The following is a 12701-nucleotide window of genomic DNA, read 5'->3' as shown; positions in this document are numbered from 1 at the left end:
CGTTATCTAGGTTCTGATTGCATATGCAGATTTGTTTTGTTTACTTTAGGCAGGGATCATCACGGGCTTTAGGCTTGTATCCCATTTCCAGGATCACACCGCACGTAAAAACTAGCAATCTTGAACTCTACGATGTCGTTGTCGCACCAGCCCCTCAGGGAAGAGCGACACGACTTGCAGTGCCAACAACACGAACTTTGGTTCCACGCGCTGGAAATTATTCTCCACAGTCTTACATGGTCGTTGAATGCGAAAAACACGTAGGCTCCCGGAAGGCCTCCGAGCAATTCACTTAATATATACGCCGACTTGTAGGCTAGCATTGCCAACGCATCCCTTTTTATGCCTGGCGCAAAGAACGGCAGTGAAAGTACGACACGAAACAGACCGGTGGCACACATGACAAACGCCAGTTTGACAAACAAAAAAAGCCGGGACGGGCTTCCGGTTGTCTGTTGTACCTCTACTTCGTTCGACGCCTCCCTGCACTTTCTGACATGCACAACTACGTGCGCGTAAAAACACAGCTCTGCCATGAAAGCTACTATCGGTGTTACAACTGTAGTCACGTGAAGCGGTTGGCCCTCCATAAATTTAAAGAAGGTGATGTTACCAGATCCGCACTGTGAGAGGTATGACAAGGCAAATAGCACGACAGGTGTGCTCCAAGCGAAAGCGCCATAAATGACCAACGTTTTACTGCGTCTCGACGCCCGCTTCGATGCGGTTAACGCCCTCCATAAGTCGAACGATACAACCAAAGTCCAAAGGAAAGAGGACTGCGTAAAGTACAGCACAAGCAAAAATGACATCTCGTGGGCTATAAAGCTTACGTCGTTAAATAAATACAAGAAGGCATATCCTATGACGTGGCCTGCCAGTAATGTTAACGCGTAGCACAGGGTACACCGGGATATGAAACACCGCGGCGATCTGTCGAGAGCGTACACAAGTATTTTAAGAAGAAGAAATACAACTGATGTAGCCCCTGCGACGCCGTCAGTATATGCAGAAAATTTTCTAAGCACCCGGTATGCAGTTGCATATGAATTATTTTTGAAAATCGAAAGCGCAACCACTCGATCACCCTCCCCAACGACCGTGCTTTCCGTCGAAGAACGACATTTGACGTTCGAAAAGATGGTGTAAAGGCATATGTCACAGTACTTCTCGGTTGTGGCCATCCGTGTTTCGTCTGAAGTCGAATTATGCGGCCGTTCGAAGACCCGACACACGAACTTGGTGGTTCCCGCATTCCACTTCGCTCTTGCGTCAGTAAGGTTCGCCGAACTGCAGTGGGGCGGTGTGAATTTAGAGTAAGCCGCGTAAAGCGAGTTAAACTGAAGTGATTTCCTCTCCGAATACACGCGTTTCCAATCGATCAAAGTTTTCGTGTCACGGTTACAAACGGCACACTGCCTGTTTTTGTACGTTACGTCCGAATCCTTACTCGTGACAAGCTCGAAATTTTCGGTGCTGGTCGAATTGCTTGCCGCGTCGTCGGCTTCACAGTAGCGCCTGGCATCGTCTTGCGGCCAGTCATCGCTGCAGCTCGAAACTGCAGCATACGTGCGCAAAATGCCTGTGCGGCGAAGATCGGCCGCCACGCATGACACACGTGGCACGTGCAGTGCTGAGGCTCGGTTGTGCTCAATCAGTGCCTCGCTGAAGTCGGTACCGAAACACGAGCTGTTCATGCCGCTGCAGCTAAGTCTGCATAGACACGTCTCCGAATAGATCCCTCGGCAAACCTCACTGAAACACGTCGCCCGCTCTTTAGTGCACTCAAGTAGTTCTCGAGATCCTTTCTCACTTCTGTTTGTCTCGTCTTGTGGCCGCACAGAGTTTCTCATAGAAACGAGGCACGTTCTTTCAGCACAGGCTATCAAAGCGCAGAAAAGCATTCCAAGAGCCCAAGTCCAGGCTTTTGCCAACATCCTCCTTTCCATGCTGATTATTCGTTTCTGAAAGGAGAAGATACTTGCTTAATTAACAAGGAACTCATTTACTTCTATAAGAAATATTTTGTCAAGGTGGACGACAGCAAGGTAAGAAAACAGGAAAGGCAAATTCGATAAAAACAGAACTATTATCCTTATTATAACAGAAACAAAAGCTTGATGCTTTCAAACAAAAGTTAACGCAGCATGATTGATCTCCTTTCTTAAATAAGAGTGATGTGAATGAGGCATATAATGAATTGATGAAACTTTTTGTTAATATTTATGCCAATTACATCCCTCTTAAAAAAATGGGCTATCAAAAGAAGCAAGAAAGACATGGATTACAAAGGAGTACTTGACAATTATCAAACGTGAAAATTACAAGTATCACACATTTCTACCCACACGCTCTAAATTGGAATTGAAAAAATTTTGAGTTTATAGGAAGCGAATAAATGCTGAACTTAAGCGTGCGAAACGGGCGTCTGAGAAACTTTCCATGAGAAGCTTTTCTCAACCGCTACTCGACATCGCCCTGATATGGCATGAAAAATAACAACGTTTTAAGCCGTCAAAACAAAATGAGCCTCCCAAATAGCATATTGCCTAATCGTAATAAATGAAGCAGCAATAAACTTTAAATCAATTTATGGTACACTTCGTTAGTGCAGGCATCCCTTTTTGTTCTCTCCAAGTGACAGCCAGTACAACTGTATGTAAAAATATAATCAAAGATAGTATTTTCTTTCAGCCTAGGGAAAAACATGCATACTGAGTGATGCATACTAAGTGATGCATACTGAACAGTTTTAATGCGCTACAAAGCAGCAAGCAATGAAGTACGCCAGATTTTCAGCAGTCGTTAGGGTGGCAGTCATACTTCGCCCAATAATTACAGGCCAATTTCAGTATTACCAGTGTTTTCACAAGGACTTGAAAAGATTATATACTGTCAACTGTTCGAATTTTTTAAAGCTGCGTTGATGTCAGAACAATTGGTCAGTATGGATTTAGAAACGATCTATTGAAAGCCTTGCTTTCAATAGAAGAATACATGGCACAGAACATAGAGAATATACTTACGCTTGCACTGTTCTTGATTTCAGCAAGGCATTTGACTGTCATAATCACATTATATTACCGTATAAATTGGAGTCTTATGGAAAACCTGACGGTTGTTTACCTTTGCTTAAATGTTATCTGAATGACAGATTCCAGGTTGAGCATTTAAGTTGTCGCATGTCATCCTTCTTAATAAACAGATTTGGCGTACCGCAAGGTAGTGGGCTAGGTGCATTTTTGTGTACTATATATTCCTTAATAATGTAGTTTAATATTCCCACTAATGAGTAAATTATAATATATGCTTATGACAGCACTGTCTTATTTTCTGCCGACGATGCAAACCGCATATCATTAGAATATTATGAACTTCTTGCCAGACTGTCTGGATGGTCTAAGGCAAATCAAATTACAATTAATACGCTCAAGACAAAGATTATATATTTCGTTCCAGGAACAAGTTAGTTCGATTAAACATCACTTTCACGTTTGAAGGCCAAGAAAAAGAGGTTGTTGATATATCATAAAATTATTGCCTTATGTTTCATTTTCCCCCTGACTTGGGACGCACGTGTCAGTTACCTCTGCAAGAAGCTTTACTCTCTGACTGAGCCGGTATCACGATGCTACACTACGCTTTCGCTAGCGGCTAAACTACAAATTTATAATGTATTATTTAACTCACACTTGTATTACTGTGCCTTAGTATGGTGCACTGCTATCATAACATAAACGAACTTATTATTTTGCACCAGAAGGTAGTTCGCTACGTAGGAAAGGACATGTATTGAAGCACAAGAGTTGCCTTTAAAAAATATAATATTATTTGAATTGAACGGTTATATACGTTTTGTTTACTCTGTGCTATTAAAATTTTCTCTTCATACGTAAGAAATCTTACAATGCATACAGCTTTTTTTATAGTGATCCCAGCTAATTGCGAATGCAATTATTATTGATACATGGCTAATTCCGTACTTCCGACCATGTTCCGACTGTCAGTCGCTAACACACGACCTCCCCTTTGATCCATTTAAACAGAGTGACGACAACCACTGCAATAGAAAGCAGTTACGGTCATACTTCGTTAATCTCTGACGCGCCCCGCTCATCTTCTTGTAAATGCATTGTATAACAGTAGAAATGAATGCTCAATTGCCAATTTCGCTTGACTTATCATTGATGTTCCTTTCCTGTTTTTGCCAAGCTGTATATAACATCGAACTTAGTTCTACTGTTCTCTGTTTAGGTCTGCATTTCAACTATTAATAACATCATTTTATGTTGCCACGTTGTCTCTGGCGGAGAACAACGATAAAATGTCTCATTCATTCTTTTTAATCTGCGTTCATATTTTCAGGAATTTCGGGCGCTCACTTGCCTTTAGCTATGGCTATATTCTGCTGTTAGAATTAAACACACAATTATTTTGTATTGTTCTTGACTTGTAAGGTCTTTTGGGACACGTCCAGCTACTTACCTAGCATTTAGCCCAAAATGACCTTCCGACATGTATACTGGAAAACAAAATTGATTTCGTTGATTGAAGTTGACCTTTTATGCGTGAACGTGGGTGTTCTCTCTAGTTAATGGTTGCAAAGATTACTTCATTATGACAGCAAACTAAATAAATAAATAAATAAATAAATAAATAAATAAATAAAATGGCTTGACCCTTAAATCTTACCGAGATTTGCACAAAGCTACAAAGAAGGTGCATGACAATCTATCCTCATTCCTGACAGTCCTTCCGCCAACTATTGCGGGTTTCCGCAGAACTGATTTGCTTGACTCATTTAAACACACACTCTCTCTCTCCCTTTTCCATCGGTGTACGTGTGCTCGTTTTAAAGAGCATGGAGGCTTTGTTTCAACGTTTTCTCATTGTTGTAGCCTACGTGAATAATTTCCTTTTCAATACAGCGAGTAAGTTCCTATTCTTGCACGTCCGGCGTGTGCTGATAGTGTATACATACAATTCGTATTGCTGTGCGCTCGACGTTTTGCCCAAAAAAGATGGAAGCTTCATGACAAACACAGAGCACTGTGTGCGTGCGTATTTCTTTTTTTTTTTTTTTGCCTCTCTCTCACTTTTTCATATGTGCGTCTTTTTTAAAGATATTTCTGTCTACCCTTGCCCCTTCCCCAGTCCTGGGTAGCAAACTGGATATCTATCTTCCGGTTAATCTCCCTGCCTTTCCCATCTCTCTTATCTCCCTCTAAGAGCACTGCAAAGCCAGCTGTTCTCACTCGACACTAAACCGTGGCGAATAGGGGGTTGATTGTATTGAAATCCACTCTCATCGGCTGGGATATATACGATCCATGAAGTGATTTGCTTAAATGTTCGTCATCTATCTAATTACCGATGACTGACTGTAGAAAATCAGCGCTGGGAATGCCAAAAGCCTATTGAATAGTTTTAGTTGTTTTCATATGTTATCAAATCACCGCAAGGCAAGCTTAGGCGACGGGGTAAACCAGGAGAGTCCAGCTCTCCTTTGGTCTATTTCTATGTAGTCCCACTATGCCGGCTATATTTGCTGGCATTTTCCCGCTGACTTAAGCAATAAGTAACTGTATTTAGCGACAAATCTCGGTCATTTAAATGTGTCAGTATGTTCTCCACTTTCTGTAAAAGAAGCGACGCAGAGCCGTAGCCAACTTCATAGCAGTAATAAGGGAGATGGCAGGAGATAGTTAATTAAACATATCGTTCTCTATTTGTCCATGATTGCCCGATCAGATAATTTATATTCCATCACAAAATCCCCCCAAAACACTTTTTTTTAATGCACCACTACCTTGCGACCTCTACAGGGGAAGTACGTTAAAAGAAAAAAACATCTTTTTTTTTTTTTTAAGTACGAAGCCATTCGGCGATGCTAGCATATATGGCGAACAAGTTCAACAGGAACTTTAAGTACCATTTGGAAGCACAAACACAAACAAATGTAACAAAGATTATAAAGATCGTCACGTGGCCATCTTCACAATTGAATTTCTTCGCCGCGCACCGCTTGGGAAGGCAACAACGAGCGACTTAGCCGGGGACTAAGCAACAATTGCGTTCACGACAGTGGGCGCGCGAAGGTATGACACAAAATGTACTAATATAAATAGGCGGAACTAATTATTCAAAAATGAATATGCTAGTAATGTTCGGTGTAAACAGCCGGACTCACTCGTACGGTGACCCATGAGCTAACGTGCACATGGCAGGCGTCGTTTTCTGCCGCAGCCGGACGCAAAGTTGCCCAGAGACATTAAAAGAAGTCCGGTAAGTAAAAGCCTGGTTGAGAACTGCAAGCACTTCGTGCGTCTCCTCGGTCGGAAGGGCCTCCGCAAGGAACCCGCGCTTATATTTGCGAGCTCGGGTACGTCCCAACAAAACATCTTTCGTGCCAAATGTTGTAGCTCGAAACGTTCCCTGTCCGCAGTGGTTAGGCAGTGAGCGAAGAGCGCGTAAACACCGCGCGCCACGATCGCTTTCGCTGTACGACCCTCCCCTTCGTTCAGATGCCCGAAACACGACCGCCCGCAGCTGGTTTCGTTCTCGTAACAGAAGTCTCAAGATGGCTCTGCATGCTGCCATGCATACCTAAGGAGGCCCGCTGCTGATGATTCTGCTTCCTCAGTTTTTCCCATTCTTCGTTAGTGGCAAGAGCCAGTAAGGTAAAACTGCAAGACTTGCAGGCCTTGCAGATCTTGAAGACTCAACAGCTTCTAGTTCTGGAAGCTGCCGCGCAAAAGGGTCGAAAAACTTGAATTTCAATTTGAAGAATAGAGTTTTAAGAATGAAGTTGAATGAAGTTGAAGAATCGGCGTTTAATCTCTCATAAAAACAGGCGGGCACTATAGAGCAGCAGATTCCATGTTTGTTTCATGTGGACATGATTGTCTTGCTTGCTAACAGGCAAAGCGAAGTGCAACGACTGGCTTTGATCTGTGGTCAGGAAGGTGACAATTTAGGGTTACAATATATCGTTACAATTTAGCGTTACAAAATCATGTTTTATGGTATTCAATGAATACAGTGAACAGACAGGGCCATGAAATACCTCGGGTAGAAGAATACCTTTGCATACAGATCAACGTAGGCGATATATATACATGGAAACACAGGAAAACTCAATAATAGCAAAGCGCAAGAGAAATGCGGCCATAATGAAACACAGAGCGCTATGGGGATACAAAAGGTACGAGGTGCTCCGGGGTATGTGTAAAGGCGTAATGGTACCAGGACTTACATTTGCAAATGCGATTGTTTGCTTGAAATCAGGGGTACAATCAGGATTCGATGGCAGCCAAAGCCTCGTATTGGGCGCTCATGTGAAGACTACAAATGAAGCTGTACAGGGTGATATGGGCTGGACAAGTTTTGAAGTTAGGGAAGCTCAAAGTAAAATAGATTTCGGAGAATGACTCAGGAATATGAAAGAAAGTAAATAAATGGGTGGCGAGAGGGTTCATGCATCTGTGCAGGAAAAATATCGACTCACAGCGGAGCAACCGAACTAGGAAGCTTACCAGCAATTATACGACCGGTGTAGTAAGTAACACAATAATGAAGAACGTCAAACCCAAAGTCAGAGAGGCTAAGACAATCTCCTTGGTCGTGGCAATGGAAAAGAAACCTGCTCAGGGTAACTATACCTAAGATGTAAAAATTAAATCAGGAAATAAATAATTTATGATAACTCAAAGGGAAGCGCTTTACTTTTCGAAGCGAGATCAGGATGCCTTAGAAGGCGTAGTTATAAAGCGAGGTAAACCAAGGAAGAAGAAGCATGTGCTTGCTGTGGTGAAGGTAGGGAAATTATGAAACATGTTTTATTGGAATGTGAAGACATCTACCGAGTTGCCCGTTTAGACTCCTTGAAGCCCTTGGGTTCAGGTGTAGCAGGGGGGGGGGGGCAGTAAACATGTTCACAATAAAGATTAGTGAATGGCGATTGGAGGTTTCTTGACAGAAAAGTAGGGAGACCACAAACAACGGAGGCGTTCCGAATAGTCGTTCAGAAAGGTTGAGGCAGGGAATTCTTTGTGTGTGCTGTAAAAAAAAAAGGTATACGCAAGACATTACGCAAAATAATGACAAGAACTTGGTGCCACAAATTATAGGCATGAGTTCGGCTACCCGTGTTTCAAAGGGGACGCTCATAGCATCCATCCATCTATCAATTCGTGCGTGGAAGCACTTGGATTGTAAGTGGACGGAAGCATCAGTCGGTCAGCAGTTGAGATAAGCAAGAGATGTTTAAACTATTGGTGAATAAAAAAATAGCGGGGAGGGGGGGGGAGACATATTCATACGACCGGATCCGTTACAGGGATAAGAAGCGGTACAAGTTTTGTAGAGAAGCTTTGAAGAAGAGAAAATAGATTAAGGAGATGCATATAAATATCCTTGAATGAAAACCATGTATAGCACACCTAATAAACTAAAGCAGGCTAGGTGACTATTTGTCACCACCCCGCTTCAAAGGGGATGCCAATAAATCATCATCATCATCATCATCATCATAAAGTGAACTTCTCTAACATTGCTCCCCCCGCCCCCCTCTTCCTATCCTGAGATGAAAAGTTTGGTGTCTGTTTATCCGCTCCTCTGGAAGCAGCAGTTCCAAGAGATCGGTGCCAGCTTTGAGGCCGCCAAGCCCAAATTACTGGGCTGCCAAGCGGAGAATCAATTATTTAGTGTTGATATTGAAGCATGTACGTCCGTGAGTGAGGAAATTTGATATACTACGGCAGTAGAGTCACGGGTCGAGGTTCGGTATTATATATATGCATTACCATAGTCACGCCTTTCCAAATGTAACATAATGTCATAGCCATATCAGAAGAAGCCAACAAACAGCGCAATTTTTGGAATCTGCTGGTAGGCGTGAAGTGCAAAACGTAAAGGCGCCTCTGGCAGCCGTCATATGTAACCCACAAAAAACTCACCTTTTCCACAATAGTCTGATAAGTGGGCTGTACATATGAGCATGAGCGCTGCAACTGTGTTGCCTCTTAGCGTGGAGTTAACAGGAGTTCTTCTAGTGACGATTCACTTAAGGCACCGTTGCGCGACAAACGGTCGATTGACAACCACAAGAAAAACGTGAGCCCTATGCGGGAGGCGGTATATCATTAGAGTATGTTGTAAGTCTGCAGAAACTAGTCAGTGACAAAAGTGATTTTTTTTAGCAGTTTATTGGTCGGCCATTTCTTTGATGAACAATTAGTGACCCGATAAGAACAGTGCGCCAATTAAGTTGCCCCAGTGCGGAATGAGGAACACTTACATTTCCTATCATTCCGATAGCTGACTGAATCATGTATGCGCAATGCATACAGGTGAGAGAAGAGGGTCGACAACATGTGTTTCTCTAATCGCGGCGATGTCCAGCGCTTTCTTCTTCTGACTACGTCCAGACCATACTGAAGGAGTAGATACCATTTGCAGAGGCAAACTTTCTTGGACCTTATACGTATCCGTCACTGGCTCGGAAATCAATGCTAGCATTAATGCATTTACTGAAATCGAATAGATTCAGCGGCCATTTTAACGATGAGCTGCAGGGCATTTATACGATGATACCATTTTACCATTTTATACATTATACCATCCATACGATGAGCCGGGCTACTCTCTCCGCGCTTCTTTTATACACGCTGCGCCATCTGGCGGCGTGTGCGTGGCCTCCGAGATCAGAAGCGCGGCGTGCCTGTGCGTGCGAACGCTGAGAATTGTGCGAACGCTGAGAATTGCCGCACGCCCAGTTGCACAAACTCCCGATACAGCTTTCTGTTGTTCAATACGTCCTACATAAAGGTGTTTTTCTGAGCGTTAAAGAAGCCCGCGAATACACGCAAAGTGCCTGGAGCGGTCAGTCGCGTGGCAATTTTGAGTAAATTCGCGCAAAATTGTCATACGCCTCCTCTTCACCTCTCATGCTCGGAAAAAACACTTTTATGTAGCACGTATTGAGAAACAGAAAGCTGTATCGAGAGTTTTTCATGTTGCTCTACAATATTCTCATTTACCCTTTTCGTCTAACTATAATACCTGAGCAGTTGAACACCCGCCGTGGTTGCTCAGTGGCTATGGTGTTGGGCTGCTGAGCACGAGGTCGCGGGATCGAATCCCGGCCACGGCGGCCGCATTTCGATGGGGGCGAAATGCGAAAACACCCGTGTGCTTAGATTTAGGTGCACGTTAAAGAACCCCAGGTGGTCAAAATTTCCGGAGTCCTCCACTACGGCGTGCCTCATAATCAGAAAGTGGTTTTGGCACGTAAAACCCCAAATATTATTATTATTATTATTATTATTGAGCAGTTGAACAGTTAACTAAGACTTATTATGTATTTAGGCGGCATGCAATAAATAATCTGACTATCTCGAAGTGACAGTAAACAGCATTACCTTGGTTCGGCCCAGCGATGTGGCATTTGCATATTTTCAAATCTTGGTGCATGTAGTTGGAACAATATATATATATATATATATATATATATATATATATATATATATATATATATATATACATGCGGCGTCCGCCTCACAGTGTTTGGCTGGGTACAAAACATATATGCCAGACGCTATAACACACACACACACCCACGTGTGTGTGTGTGTGTGTGATATCGTAAACCGCAATCGTTTAAAATATGTACCTTTCCTTCCTGTTTATTGATTTAAATATATCCTTCCTATAATCCATGTAATAGTTACCATGCTTGGTGTCACGACGTTTTTTAGAACACTGCTTTGCTTCGTATTTTTCAAGTGTCTGCCTATTGCTACCTAGAATAAGCCATAGTTGTTTGACAGAAGGAGCCCATTTTTTGTGCCCAGCCAAATACTGTGAGGCGGACGCCGCATGTATGTACGTATGTATATTATACAAATTCTCGAGTACGCCATTACTAAGACCTGCAGGTTGTTCTTGGGGACGGCAATATAATTGACTATTATTGCTATTATTATTATTGTTGTTGTTGTTGTTGTTGTTGTTGTCGTCGTCGTCGTCGTCGCTGTTGTTGTTGCTGTTGTAAGAAAAAGCTTTTACTTTAGATTTCTCTGTGGTCTCCGTAGTATACTTAGGTGTACTATCCCTTAGGTGTAGCACAGTGGGTGTTTGGGAGGGGATGGGGGGGGGGGGGATAGGGAAGGAGCTATGCCGCGAGCGAGCGGTATTTCCCGGTTATCGATTAACGTTGCCTGATGCAACCTTTTTCAAAAAACCTTTTGACCTGAAACCACGCTGAACGTGCGCTTCAGAGAGCGCCATCCGTGAGAAAATGGGTAGAGAGAACGCAACCGCGGTGTGTAACTCTCTCACAAGATGGCGCGACCCGTACGCGTGCCCGATGTCCCACGGCGCTTCTCGCAGCGAGGCCCGGCAGTGGCCTACAAAGCGTCACTCGAACTGATCGCCAGATGGCACCATCTGCGCCATGTCCTGTTTTGCGTGCACCGTTTCCTCTCAAGGCTTGGTGGAGAGAGTGCACCTGGCCAGGCGTTCATGTCTGCGCTCGCTCGAGTACCGCTAAGTTTGTGCCGCGCCTCTGGACAGAGCGGGCTATTTTCTTGTGCACGTCGGCCGACGCCTTGTGTTGCCGCCGTCCCGGATTGGACTACCTCTCCGTTGCAGGCCTTTCGGTTTCGTCTGTTCGGACGCCTTGTTCTGCCTCTCGTTGTGAGTCTCTTCATTCGGCTGTCACTGATACTCGGCGCTGGCAGCACGTGGGCGCGGTAATCTCGCCGGCTAGAAAGCGCTCGACGCCAATGAGTTAGGCTGGTTTTAGAGAATGAGAACGTTCTGTCATTTCACTTTCTTAGCATCGTAATTTCTGGCTACATGTGCATGTACACCGTGTGTTGACGGTGGTGTTGTTGAAATTGTTTTATGAAAGAATAGGTGGTCGTGACCTTCGCCTCAAGCTGTCTGACTTCTTGTATGAACTGCATTTCGTGGTATAAGAAGCTGTATAATTAGAAACGCTGTCACATCACAATTTTAACTATTAGTTTTTAAACTATTTGACAATGTTCCGAACGAAGTTCCTTCGTGTACATTAAATGACAGTTGAGAGATTCGTTGTCGTAGCTTTATGGTGGACTTAAGTTATATTACACGAAACGATGCAATAAATCAAAAGGCGGGAAAAAGTTACAACACAGGTGTATGTATTCTGTCGCAAAGTCAATGTCGGCTAGAGTTGCACATTAGTGTATACGATCGTTCGCGCCGAAATCACCATCGCTGTAAGATTGTAATTCAGAAATCACGTAATTTTTGTGCACGTAATCATTCGAAAGCATGGAAGATGCCTGCATGATGTCGCTACGATTGTAACTTCTAGTCTTGAAATGAGTGTTACGAATTCAGTTTGAATATCGAGTGTCGAAAAGTGTAGGAAATGAACATGAAAGAAGTGGTCAAGGTGGCGTTACTTCATGTTGAATACTGCCCTCGTCAAAAAAGAACGGGGAAGAGTGTTGGAAGCGCACAAGACAATCCCTCCTCTGCGTGCTTCTGTAGCTATTATTGTTTTGCTCTGTAATTTTGAGCGGGAATTAGGAACTGAAAGATGCCCGTTAAAGAGTAAAGCCAGAGGAAACGACCACTTGAGCATCCGAATTTTCGTCTGCACCCTCACTCGTCCTTCTTTTTTATCTCTACAAGGACTCGCTCCTTCC

At 43.5% G+C, this 12701-nt stretch overlaps 2 protein-coding genes across 3 annotated transcripts in view; one reads left to right on the top strand and one right to left on the bottom strand.

Moving 5' to 3' along the window:
- Window positions 1-12701, bottom strand: part of LOC142572088 (uncharacterized) — a 159306-nt gene that overhangs the window by 34412 nt on the left and 112193 nt on the right. The gene's annotated exons all lie outside the window — the stretch shown is intronic.
- Svil (Supervillin) overlaps window positions 11546-12701 on the top strand; it is a 360495-nt gene continuing 359339 nt past the window's right edge. For both annotated transcript variants that reach the window (XM_075680927.1, XM_075680923.1), the window contains exon 1: window positions 11546-11697. The gene's annotated coding sequence lies outside the window, so the exon portion shown is untranslated. The remainder of the gene's footprint in view (window positions 11698-12701) is intronic.

Source organism: Dermacentor variabilis, chromosome 2, assembly GCF_050947875.1.
Source record: "Dermacentor variabilis isolate Ectoservices chromosome 2, ASM5094787v1, whole genome shotgun sequence".
Lineage (NCBI taxonomy): Eukaryota > Metazoa > Arthropoda > Arachnida > Ixodida > Ixodidae > Dermacentor > Dermacentor variabilis.
Note: the sequence above shows the minus strand (reverse complement) of the source record. Positions and strands in the feature narration are given on the sequence as shown.